Source organism: Rattus norvegicus, chromosome 11 (assembly GCF_021556685.1).
Source record: "Rattus norvegicus strain SHRSP/BbbUtx chromosome 11, alternate assembly SHRSP_T2T, whole genome shotgun sequence".
NCBI lineage: Eukaryota > Metazoa > Chordata > Mammalia > Rodentia > Muridae > Rattus > Rattus norvegicus.
In genome coordinates, this window is record NC_141544.1 from 53,364,735 (window position 1) to 53,376,135 (window position 11,401).

The following is an 11,401-nucleotide window of genomic DNA, read 5'->3' on the forward strand; positions in this document are numbered from 1 at the left end:
AACAGTTAAAATTAAGTTCTCATACAATGAGATATTAAATAATATAAGAAGAATGGATTTGATAGCAAATCTGAGCAATTCAACTATGAACATGGCAGGTAAGAAGTTTGCCATATCTCTGGGTAAAGTTGGTAAATTTACAGTAGATATGAGGAAAGAAATTCAGACTAAATTAAGATAATTTTATAAGAGAGATGATATTTATGTTTCTAGAACTAAAGACAGTTTTGATATAATTACTTTGAAGTTTATGACTCACATTACTGGCCAAAATTTTCACTTGTCTTTAACAAAATGTAAATTTGCAGTATGCTGGGATCTGGCCATTTTTAGGGGTAAATGTCAACAAGTTGATCATTTAAGAGAACATGGAGTCTCTATGTGAAGTCTATGCCCTAGTTGAATCTCTAGCTTTTCCTATGGTGTTCTTAACTTCTACAATTCTTTCTCCACCTTTTCCACCAATTGCCCAGGCTCTCCCTAATGCTTGGTTATGGGTCTCTGCATCTGTTTCCATCAGCAGCAGAGTAAAGCCTCTTTGACAATAATTATGCTAGGCTCCTGTCAGCAAGTATAGCAGAATATCCTTAAGAGTATCACAGGTTGGCGCTCTTTCATGGTTGGTGTCTTAAGTTGGGTCAGTTACTGGTTGGTCATCCCTCATTTCTGTTCTATCTTAATCCTGCAGGCATGACAAATTGTAACTTGAAGCTTTTGTAGATGGGTTAATATCACCTTCATTTCAGTGGAAATCCTGTCTGGTTTTATGAAGTGGCCATTTCAGGTTCCATATTCCATGATGCTAAGAGTTTCATCTGGGGTCACTTCATAGATGCCTGGGAGTTTCAGTTGTCCTAGGTTTCTGGCTTGTCCCAATGATGCACCCTTAGTGATTTCAGTTCTCTCTCCTAGTTCTCTGTCTGTCTTCCCCACACTTGATGCCTCCTGTTCTCAGCACCACCCCCTCTCTCACCCAGGACCTCTCCCTCCATCCATTTCCACTGTGTATTTTATTTCCATTTCTGACTGAGATTCAAGCATTCTCCCTTGGGCATCCTTAACAAAGTAGAATACTGGCACCTGCTTGGGCTGCTAGCATTACCCGTAGTCACAGATGCTTGAGAGGCTAAGACAGAAGGAATCACAAGTTTAAGGCTTCCCTAGACAATAGAGAAACTTATAGGCCCACAGGTCAACATTGCAAGACTAGTCTCAAAGTAAAATGTAAAGTGAAGACAATGTTGGCATCTGCAAACTTTGCTCCAAGAAAAACATAACTGCATTACTAAAATAATTGTCAAAATATACTATTTTTAGAAAGCTTAAAATTTTGTATTATGACTATTCATAGCTTTTTTGGAACACTGCAATTTTGGCCAAAGTCCACAAGTGAGTAATCTTTTCTGTATCCTGTTTTAAAAACCAACGTCAATTCAGATATGAATGGAGGCAATAAAGGGGAAAGATGAGGAATCCATTTACATTAGATTGCAAAATTCCCTGGAAAGAGAGTTTTAAAAATGATAGACAAATATATGAATATGTATAAACCTCTTCCTTATTTCTAATAAAAATATAATCCACTGTACATTTTCCCCCAAATATATATATATACCATCAATAAATATTATTATATATTATATATTAATATAATTAATATATTAAATTATTATAATGTATTTTTTTAACTTGAAAAGGTTTTATACTGGTGAGAATATAATAAAAACAAAAAATGATTGAATTGTATCCGGGACTGACACAGACATAGAAAAGACAGTAACAGTGATTGACATTGGATATTTATGGCATTCCGCCTTTACTCACAGGAAAAAATAGAAGTGCTCAGAACTCTAGACTTACCTCAGACAGCTAGACACCCAGTAAAATACAGAAAAAACAAATAGTTGTGATCTCTATTTCACATTTGACCCAAGGGAATAAAGAAGAGATTACTTCAAGAATGATTGACACTGAAGAGAACAAAACCAAGAAGTGAAGATTTTCTATGTTGAAGCATCATGATATGTTGTCCGAAGTCACGGAGTTAATATTGATAACAACAATGTGAACAGTAGTCAGAGCTTAGCTGTTCAACTCCTGCATAGTTCTCCAGGGCAGGTGGAAGCATAGGCCACATTCTAAGTATTGTAGCAAAAGAAAAATTGACACATTTTCTAACATTCATATTTGACAAATATTAAGGCTATCTGTATTTATTTGTATTAGTTTCTTTTCTTGTTGCTGTAATAAAATACTGTGTAACAAAAGCAACTTAAGGGTTTATTTTAGTTTGTAGTTCCTGACTAAACTACATCCTGGCAAACAATAAGAGTTAAGGTAGCTTGTCGAGTTGTATTCATGATTAAGAAGCAAAGTAAAAAATGTTCAAGCTTAGATTATTTTCTCTTTTTTTTAATACATTGTGGGATCCCACTAGAGAATGTTGCCACCCACGGCAGATGGATTCTCACACTACTAGGATTAACCTAAGCTGTGAAATCCTCCATGGGCAGCCACGAGGTCTATCTCCCAGTAGATTACAGATCTCATCAAGATACCAATTGAAATTATCCATTATGTTATTATAATTTACAAATTATCATTATAATCACAGGCAGTGCAGGAGTTTGGCATTCATTAACTTCAATATGGGAACCACAGCTTTTCTGAGAAATGCTTTTAATAATTAAAGGTAATAAAATTGCATAAAGTTAAACATCTGAACACTGCACAAAAAAGCTCGTTTTTCCCCTACCACTCCTCCTCATCCCTGTCTTCCAACTCTTCTCCCTTTTCCATCAAGTAAAGTAAGGAGACCTAATGAGCTGATCTCACCTGACTGTCTTCTATTCGTATGAATAGCTATGTAATGCTGCAAATGGTCTTTCTCCAATAACACCCTGCATAAAAGTCTAGGCAGTGTGGGATGTCTAGCTTGATTTTTTTTATGTATCATGGCTATGAATGTGTTATTATTAGCATTTGATTCTGACTCTCATGTTAGTGAGCAACAAGCAGCAGTAACAATACCCAATATGGCTTGCGGCATTTGGGGGCCTTATGACATGATATATGAGGTGTTTTTTTCTCTCATGTATAATTAGTGCTGAATTTGTCTTGTGCATACATATACATCTGCATATACACATATCCATATATACATATACGTCATATACATTGTTGTTATTTTGATACTCCTAGTAGGAATTAGAGAGAAGGGAGAAAGAAACAACAGAGCGGTGGCACTTGGAGGCAAGTGGGAAAGAGGGAGGGAGAAAGGAGGGGTGAGAAAATAAAATTGTGAAATAATTTCATGAAAAATAGGGTCCTTCCAGGAGCAGTGAAAGTTTCTACATCTGGTATTGAAGTGTATGTTATAGTTTGCTGTCAAGTTTTTCTTAAACTATATATGGAAACTACTTACTAGATTTATTCACTTTTGCCCCAGTATTTTAAATATCATTAGTGCTTTCAAACTGCAAATATGTGATAGACTATTATTTATAGCAAATATATTAATGACTGTGAAGATAAAAGCAATACAGTTATGTATTGTTTAATGTAAATTCCAAAATAAAGGACAGCAAATTATTTCTCTATTTGTACACATAATGATTTTTATTATAGGTTTTCTTTCATATAGTCATATGTCAGTATCCAACTCTTCAGTCATAAATATTAATATTTATTTGGGAATCAATTCATTAATTTGTGATATAGTAGAAGCATTACCAATATTCAATAGTGATGATTTAGAATATACAAAATGTCCTCACTACAAAATATACAGGATCTTAAACATTATTGTGCATGTTAAAATGTTGAAAGTTTTCTAAAAGTAGAAAATGATATTATTTCTTCACTTTAAAATTATTCATTACGTTATTTCCATTATTTCATTACTCTATTAACAACTCTTGGGGATAAATTCAGTGATAGAGAAAAATAGAACATCTCTTAGTTACTTCGTTTACTTTAACTTAAAATATCAGAAACAGGACAAAAGTTTATCTTTAGAAAAATATGCATCAAATTGTAGTTTCATGTTTTCCTTTTTCTTGATTTACAATTTTCCAAGATCGAGTATTTCTCTGAAGTTTGGAAACATGTTTTAGTGTTTATGAATTCTGGTTAGAAGTCTGGTTAGATTCTAATATTCTGTCATAATCAAATTCAATCACAGAGAAGATCTCTGGAATTCCATCCCTGGGAATTGTACTTTCTGCCCGTGCTGCTTCTTCTCATCCCTTCTCTCTAGGACTATCATCACCACAGAATCTTTCCTTCATTTTGTCCTCTCGAGCTAATTGCTTTTAGAACTTCACTTACATGGGATTCTAATTCTCTGTGTAACCCTGTCACTTTTTCATCTCATTTTTTTTATCTTCATCACTGTTCTCAAAAGCTTGTGTGTGTGTGTGTGTGTGTGTGTGTGTGTGTGTGTGTGTGTGTGTGTGTGTGTGTGTCTTTAAAGACAGGGTTTCTCTGCGTAGCCTTGGCTGTCCTAGAACTTTCTCTGTTGCTGGCCTGGAACTAACAGAGAGCCACCTGTCTCTATCTCTGATATGTTGAGAATCAAGGTGTGTGCCACCAATGTGTGTACCTTTTTATAAATTGTTGCCTAAACTTAAGCATTGTTGTTTAGATAGGACAAAGAGACAGTATGACTACATTTATTCCTATGTGAGAACTGACTAACAAGCAATGTTGAATCGCTGATGGTATTGAAGAACATGACACAAGTAGTTACTTAACCACATATAATCTGTTAAGTATTTTCCCATATTATATACAAATATTATGTTCACATCTATTTCTGTAGCTAATATGTACTTCTAAAACAATTCGTTCCCTACAATAGTCATATAATCTTACAAGGCCTCAGTTTCTGTTAGAAATTTACATTCATAAAAACTGAAGAATAGTTTTTCAAAAAAGAAATATTTTATAAAATGTTAACAACAATATCAACCAACCAGACCACCCAGAGCTCCTGGTGGAATAAACTACCAACCACTGAGTACACATGGAGGGACCCATGGCTCCATCTACATATGTAGCAGAGGATGGCATTGTCTGGCATCAATAGGAGAAGCCCTAGGTCCTGTGAAGGCTTGATTCCTCAGTGTATGGAAATGCCAGGGCATTGAGGTAGAAGTGGGAGGATTCACATAGAAGCAGGGGGAGGGGGATGGGAGAGGGGGAAACAAGAAAAAAGGATAGCATATGAAATGTAAATGCATAAACTATCCAAAAAAAAAAGAAAAAGAAATTTTACTTGTACCCCAAACTCTGAATCCTAGAATGTTTTTTTTAATATAAAAATTAAGGGATATATTTCCCTTTAGAAATACACAAAAACTTTTTTGCTATGTTCTACAAAAAAGGAAAGAGCTTTTAAATACTTATTCTCAGTAGTCAGGAGCTAATGTTAAATTCTTTTATCTGACATTACAAGAGTTCAAAGCATGTTGTAAATGTCAGTAATCAATTCTACAAAGGATGTCTCAGAGGATGGGATTAGGAAGCAAATAAATCCTGAGTCTACTGTTAACCTCAACTTACAAGTTCTTATACTTCATGAAAACACTAAAAAGATTGGAATCAAGGACAAAAACCCCCACCTAATTGATATGTACTAATAAAGGTCAGACAAAAACAGTGATTGCGTCTCTGTACAGAACTCAGAGGATTAATCATTTGCTTGTATTACTGTTCTCAACCAAAGCCTCTAGGAAACATTGGTTTGTTGGGGGTGAGGTGCAGCCGCAGGATGTTATAAAATTTGTTGGAGATTACGGAAGGCATTAGGATCTGGAAAGTCAGAAAGTGCTCTAGACTTTGAAGCTATGTCAGAATAAGGAGTTACAATCAGACAGAATTAAAAATAATTCATATCATTGGATCAATAGAGAAATTCACTGAGGAAACTACACAATTAAATAAAGCTTTAGTACTGAACAGCAATGGTACATTGCTGTGCTAGGAGAACTGGAATATGGTTGTATCATTAACAACACTAAATGACATTTAAACAGGGAGTTTCTTTCCTATAAATAGGAAGGTGCAGGACTGATACCATTGTTAATTTTGTCATTATTTTTATACAGATAAATATGAGCATTTGAATGTTTAAATTCTCCATCAAAAAATATGCAAGCTTTTGAAAATGTTTAGGAACTTGAAAATAGATGGATTTGGTGAATTTGTGTGAAACAGAACCAACTAAATATTTGGTAGAAATTAAATGTAAATTGGCATTGTATTATCTCTTCTTTTATCAAATTAAAAATAAAATTATAGGATGTGACAGTTTTGATTTTAGAGCCAGGGACAGTTATCAAATAAAGAATAACCCAGTCTTTAGTATTATAATTATCTGTTCTTTTTCAAACATATTCGTTTCCTGCTTCATGTGATTTTCTTACTGACTGCAATGCTAGGGCACACACAGAAAGACCAGTAATTCAAATCTGCATATAAGGAAAGAAGAAAATATGACAAGATTGTGAATGTGATTATTACTTAAAAGCATCCATCCATCTTTGATGCAGAGATAATACACAAAACCTCTAATAGCCATTAGTTTTTCTTAAAAGTCTTTCTCTAAGATAAATCTGCCAAACCAGCTAATTTTTTAAGACACTTCTTTTAGTATTGAGAATTTCACACAGTTAATCTTAGACATACCACCATTCCAATGCTCCTTCTAGATGCACACCTATGCTTCTCTATACACAGAATATTATCTCCTTTTCTTGTTATCATTTCTTCTTCTTCTCCTTCCTCTCCTCCTTCTCCTTGTCCTGCTTCTCCTCCTCCTTCTTCATCTGCTTCTTCTTATTGTTATTACTATTATTATTGTTATTATTATTATCAATGCTGTTAATACACTGATTCCATCCACTTGATGCTTCTACTTACAATAGCTTGCTCCACCCCCCCCCCATAGTCCTTATTGATCTTGACATTCATTCAGGTCACCTTCTTCTCTGCGAACATGTGTGTGGTAAGTGTGTAAAGATAAAGAAAGGATGAATGAAAAACGGTGTCCTACAAAATAAGAAACTTTCACTTTTCTGTAATGACCAATGAGAGGACAGAAATATAGTAATACTTTTAATGTGAATTCACTTTCAATATTAGCAATAATATATTGCCCGTAGGAAGGGGATAAGATAAAGGACAAAGATGTGTTTGTTGGAATAAAATGAAGGATGTGGATGTTCTTAGGTCAGCACCTCGGGCATGCCCTATAGACTTATTCATTTATTCTCTGTCAGAGACTAGAAAAGAAAATATAATCTTTGTTTTCAAAAATCTTGCTATCAAGACATTGAAATATAACAAAACCAAAAGTAAAACCAATGTGTTGGTTAAAAAGACAGAGCTAGGATATTGTAATGGAAAGTAGAGTTTAGGGCTATTTTAAAAAGAATTACTCTGCACATGAATGTGTTGGTGTTTAAAAGTAAAGATAGTCAGTGTAGAAGATGAGCAGAAGGAAAATCACTTCATATGGTAACACGTCGACTTTTGTTAAATCCTTCTGTTGGTTAAATTCTATATCTGCTACTGCGTCCCATCTTCTTATAATGACATGGTTTATGTCATAAGTCTTATGTGCCTGTGTTTGCTTTTCTAATATCTGAGTTTCTAAAGTGTGTTTAGCTACAGTTTAGAGGTCCTTTGACAAATGCGTGGGCTCTCTATTTCTGTCTCTGCTTCTCAAGCTAATCATCTCAAAAACTTGCTTACAGGTAACTCTGCCCCATGACACTGTATTTTAATCTCCTGGTTGCTTTCGTGGTAAGCAATTAAAATTTCAGGTTGACTTCTTTTTTTCTTCTTCATCCCTATTCCAGTTTTTCCACTATAAAAGGTTTAATCACAGGGAGGAGTCAGGCTTAGTTCTTATCTCATGTGGTTGCTAAAGTTTTATTTCATTTGTATATTTTCAGGTCAACATAAGGAAAATAACCTTTAACGTTTTTGGGAGTGATCTAGAAATCTATTTCTATGCCCTACAGAATAAGAAACTTCCACTTTTCTGTAATGACCCATGTACGAGATGTAGTAACAGTTTTAATGTGAATTCTAAATGTTTAAAACTATTCCTCTATGTACACATAACACTGCATGACACAGTTGCTATTGGCGTTGATATTTTAAGTATATAATAACTAGTTTACAGCAGACAAAATTGACATTTTATTTCAAAATGTTATAAAATAATTGTTTCTCTAATATTTTTCTCATGTTATTTATTGACAAGGCAGAATGAGATCTAACATCGACTTGCTCTACCTTCTAGGACGTTGGGCAAAAATGATTTGAACTCTGTTTCCTGCCTTTTCATATTGGCAGAACATGTAACACATTATGGAAATCATTTGAGTGGTTGCCTTGCAGCCTGGGAAAATGTCTGACTCTTTAGTACCTGAAACCATGGATTTAGGTTTCAATTTACAATGATAGAACTATTTTGTTCCTCCGATGCACTACTGAACAGAGTTGGAAGAATCAGTAACTACATTCTCCTCACATGCATAAACCAATAAAAACTTAGTACTGAAGTGTAAAGTCAGGTTTACAAGTCTGTTTTCTTCAAGGATTTAAAACATTCCTTAACATCTAGAAAAGGAACACCTTATTCTCCATTTCCAGGACCAAAACTTGATTATTAAAAAACACTTCTCAAAGGTAGCCACAAATGTTTTCATATACACAATAAGAATAATTTTGCTCATGTCTCAACTGGATTAACAAAAAAGGGTTCTCTTAGCAAATGTCAAAGGCATCCTTTAGGGTAATATTTTTGTCGCGGATTATCTTTTAATTCTCAGACCTGTGCAAGAATGGAACAAATTATTACACATAGGTTTGTCCTACTATACATAAATCAAAAAATTAGAGACTCAGAAGGGGTCTAAAATCTCTTCTGCACACACGTACAGCACCTGGGCATGACTCGGGTAGGTGTCTTAAAGTACATAGATTTTCATGAGTTGGTAAGCACCACAGAGTTAGAATTCAGCCACTGCTGCTTTTATCAGCCAGGGTGCTTTGAGCTGCCACCAGATTGCACAAACATATGTGATAGCCTTGGGCTGAACCATCAGTTTGGTGTCCCATCTGTGCTTATTAAATTATTGCTCTGTGCACTTAATCAGAACCTGGTTTTTCACAGAGTTGTGTGATATGTACACTCCGTAATAAATACCGAAGAGATGGATTATAATTCTGCAATGTGAGCTTTTAATATGCTGTCAAAAAGTCTCCTAGGCCATTAATTTTCCAATATAGTTTATTGATGTTATTCCAGAAGTAAAGCGCAACATGGATATATACAGAATTTGTATCGATGGCTCTTTGATTTACAGATTCATCAATGATACATCTAAAATATTCACAAAACATTGTTCTATACAGAACATATACAGGTTTTCCCTTGTTACTATTCTGTAAACAATACATTATAATATAAATTTAGAGTTTAAAACATAATAATATAATATAATAACTATACATCATTTAAAATGTAAGCTAGACATAAATTTAATTATATAAGAGTAAAGAGATAGCTTATTTTAAAATAATAGGCCATTTTATATAAGAAATTTGAATATGCATAGCTTTTTTATACATGTGGGTTTCTTGAAACCAATTTCCTTTAGATATCAGAGATCAATTATTTTTTGTATTTTTAGAAAAATTATTTGAGTATCTATTAATGATTTAATATTGACTCAGGATTTTAGATCCATAATCATTAATAGTTAATGATGCAAAAATCAATAAGTTCTACACAAACAGAAAGAGGAAGGCAATAATGGTTAGTGATGTCAATGAGATGTGTATCTTATACAGTTATGTTGGTCTAAAGTTTAACATAATAAATAATCATTATTTCTACTTTTAATATCAAAAGTAATTCATCAGCAGGGCCATACCTCCTGAAGATAACCAACTGTATCTTTTTGGTCAGAAAAAGCTACTGACATTCATAAATGCACTGTGAGTTACAGAAGACTCATTTGTTTATACAGCAAATTGTCCTGCCAAATAGTATTATTTATCATTAATTGATAACATCTGGTGTAAGAAATACAAGTCCAAATATCTGAATAGTCAGCATATAAATAAAAATCAATATAAATGACTATTATAAGTGCTTTGTTATATGTGATCTCCAAAGTTGCACCTGCTATTGAAACACTTATTAGATATGATTTCAATGTTATTTATATGAGCATTTCAAGCTGAATGTTGAAACGCTAATTGGATCAAAGTTCCACGTTCCATGGTATGTAATTGAGCAGTGTTGTATCTGAACATTTTACAGAAGAAAGTAGAACATGAAAGCACAACTTCTAGAGGGCTTATATTACTGAGCAATGCAACTGCGTGATTGCAACATCTATGATTAGTGGAAGAAGAGCCAACCCAGACATGCGCCGAAAATAACGCTCTGTAGAGTTAAGACACATGCCTTTAATCCTAGTATTAGGGAGGCAGAGGCAGGCTGATATTTGAAAATTTGAGGCCAGTCTTGTCTCTTAAGTGAGTCCAGGACAGCCAGGACTGTTACAGATGTTCTCAGCCAACCATTGGACTGAGAATGGGGTGCCCAATGGAGGAGTTAGAGAAAGAGCTGAAGGAGCTGATGGGGTTTGCAACCCCATAGGATGAACAACAGTATCAACCAACCAGACAGCCCAGAGCTCCCAGGGACTAACCAAGGAAAGAGTATACATGAAGGGAGCCATGACTCCAGCTGCATATGTAGCAGAGGATGGAGAGGCCTTTGGTCCTTTGAAGGCTGGATGCCCCAGTGTAATGGAATGCCAGGGTGGGGAGGAGGGAGGTGGTTGGGTAGGGGAGTACCCTCATAGAAGTTGGGGGAAGGGAGGTTGGCATATGGGGTTGATGGAGAGGAAATCGGGAAAGGGGATAACATTTGAAACGTAAATAAAGAAAATATCCAATAAAAGAAAAATGTAGCAGTTACACAGCCATTAAAGATAGTGAGGTTCATGCACTAAATGTGTGTGATATGCTGATGTAGGTCAAATAGCCAGAGAACAGAAAAGCAAGTGCATTAATGGTATGTATACAAAAATGTACGTACAGGGAGAATACCTATCCACAATACATGGGGCCTCAGCATCCTTCCTAAAATTTCCTGAAAGAACTGATTGGATCTGAGATGATGACGGAACGAGTGCACAGTAAGGCCCCATTTCTTGACCAGGAAACACCCGGAAGTCACTGAACTGATTCACCCTGTAGCTGCCACAGAATTTCATACTGAGAGAATACAACTCATTGGCATAGAAAGCCAGTGGAGATGAAATGAGGCCCATTGTGAAGCCAAAGCATGAACGGAAATAGTACAGTT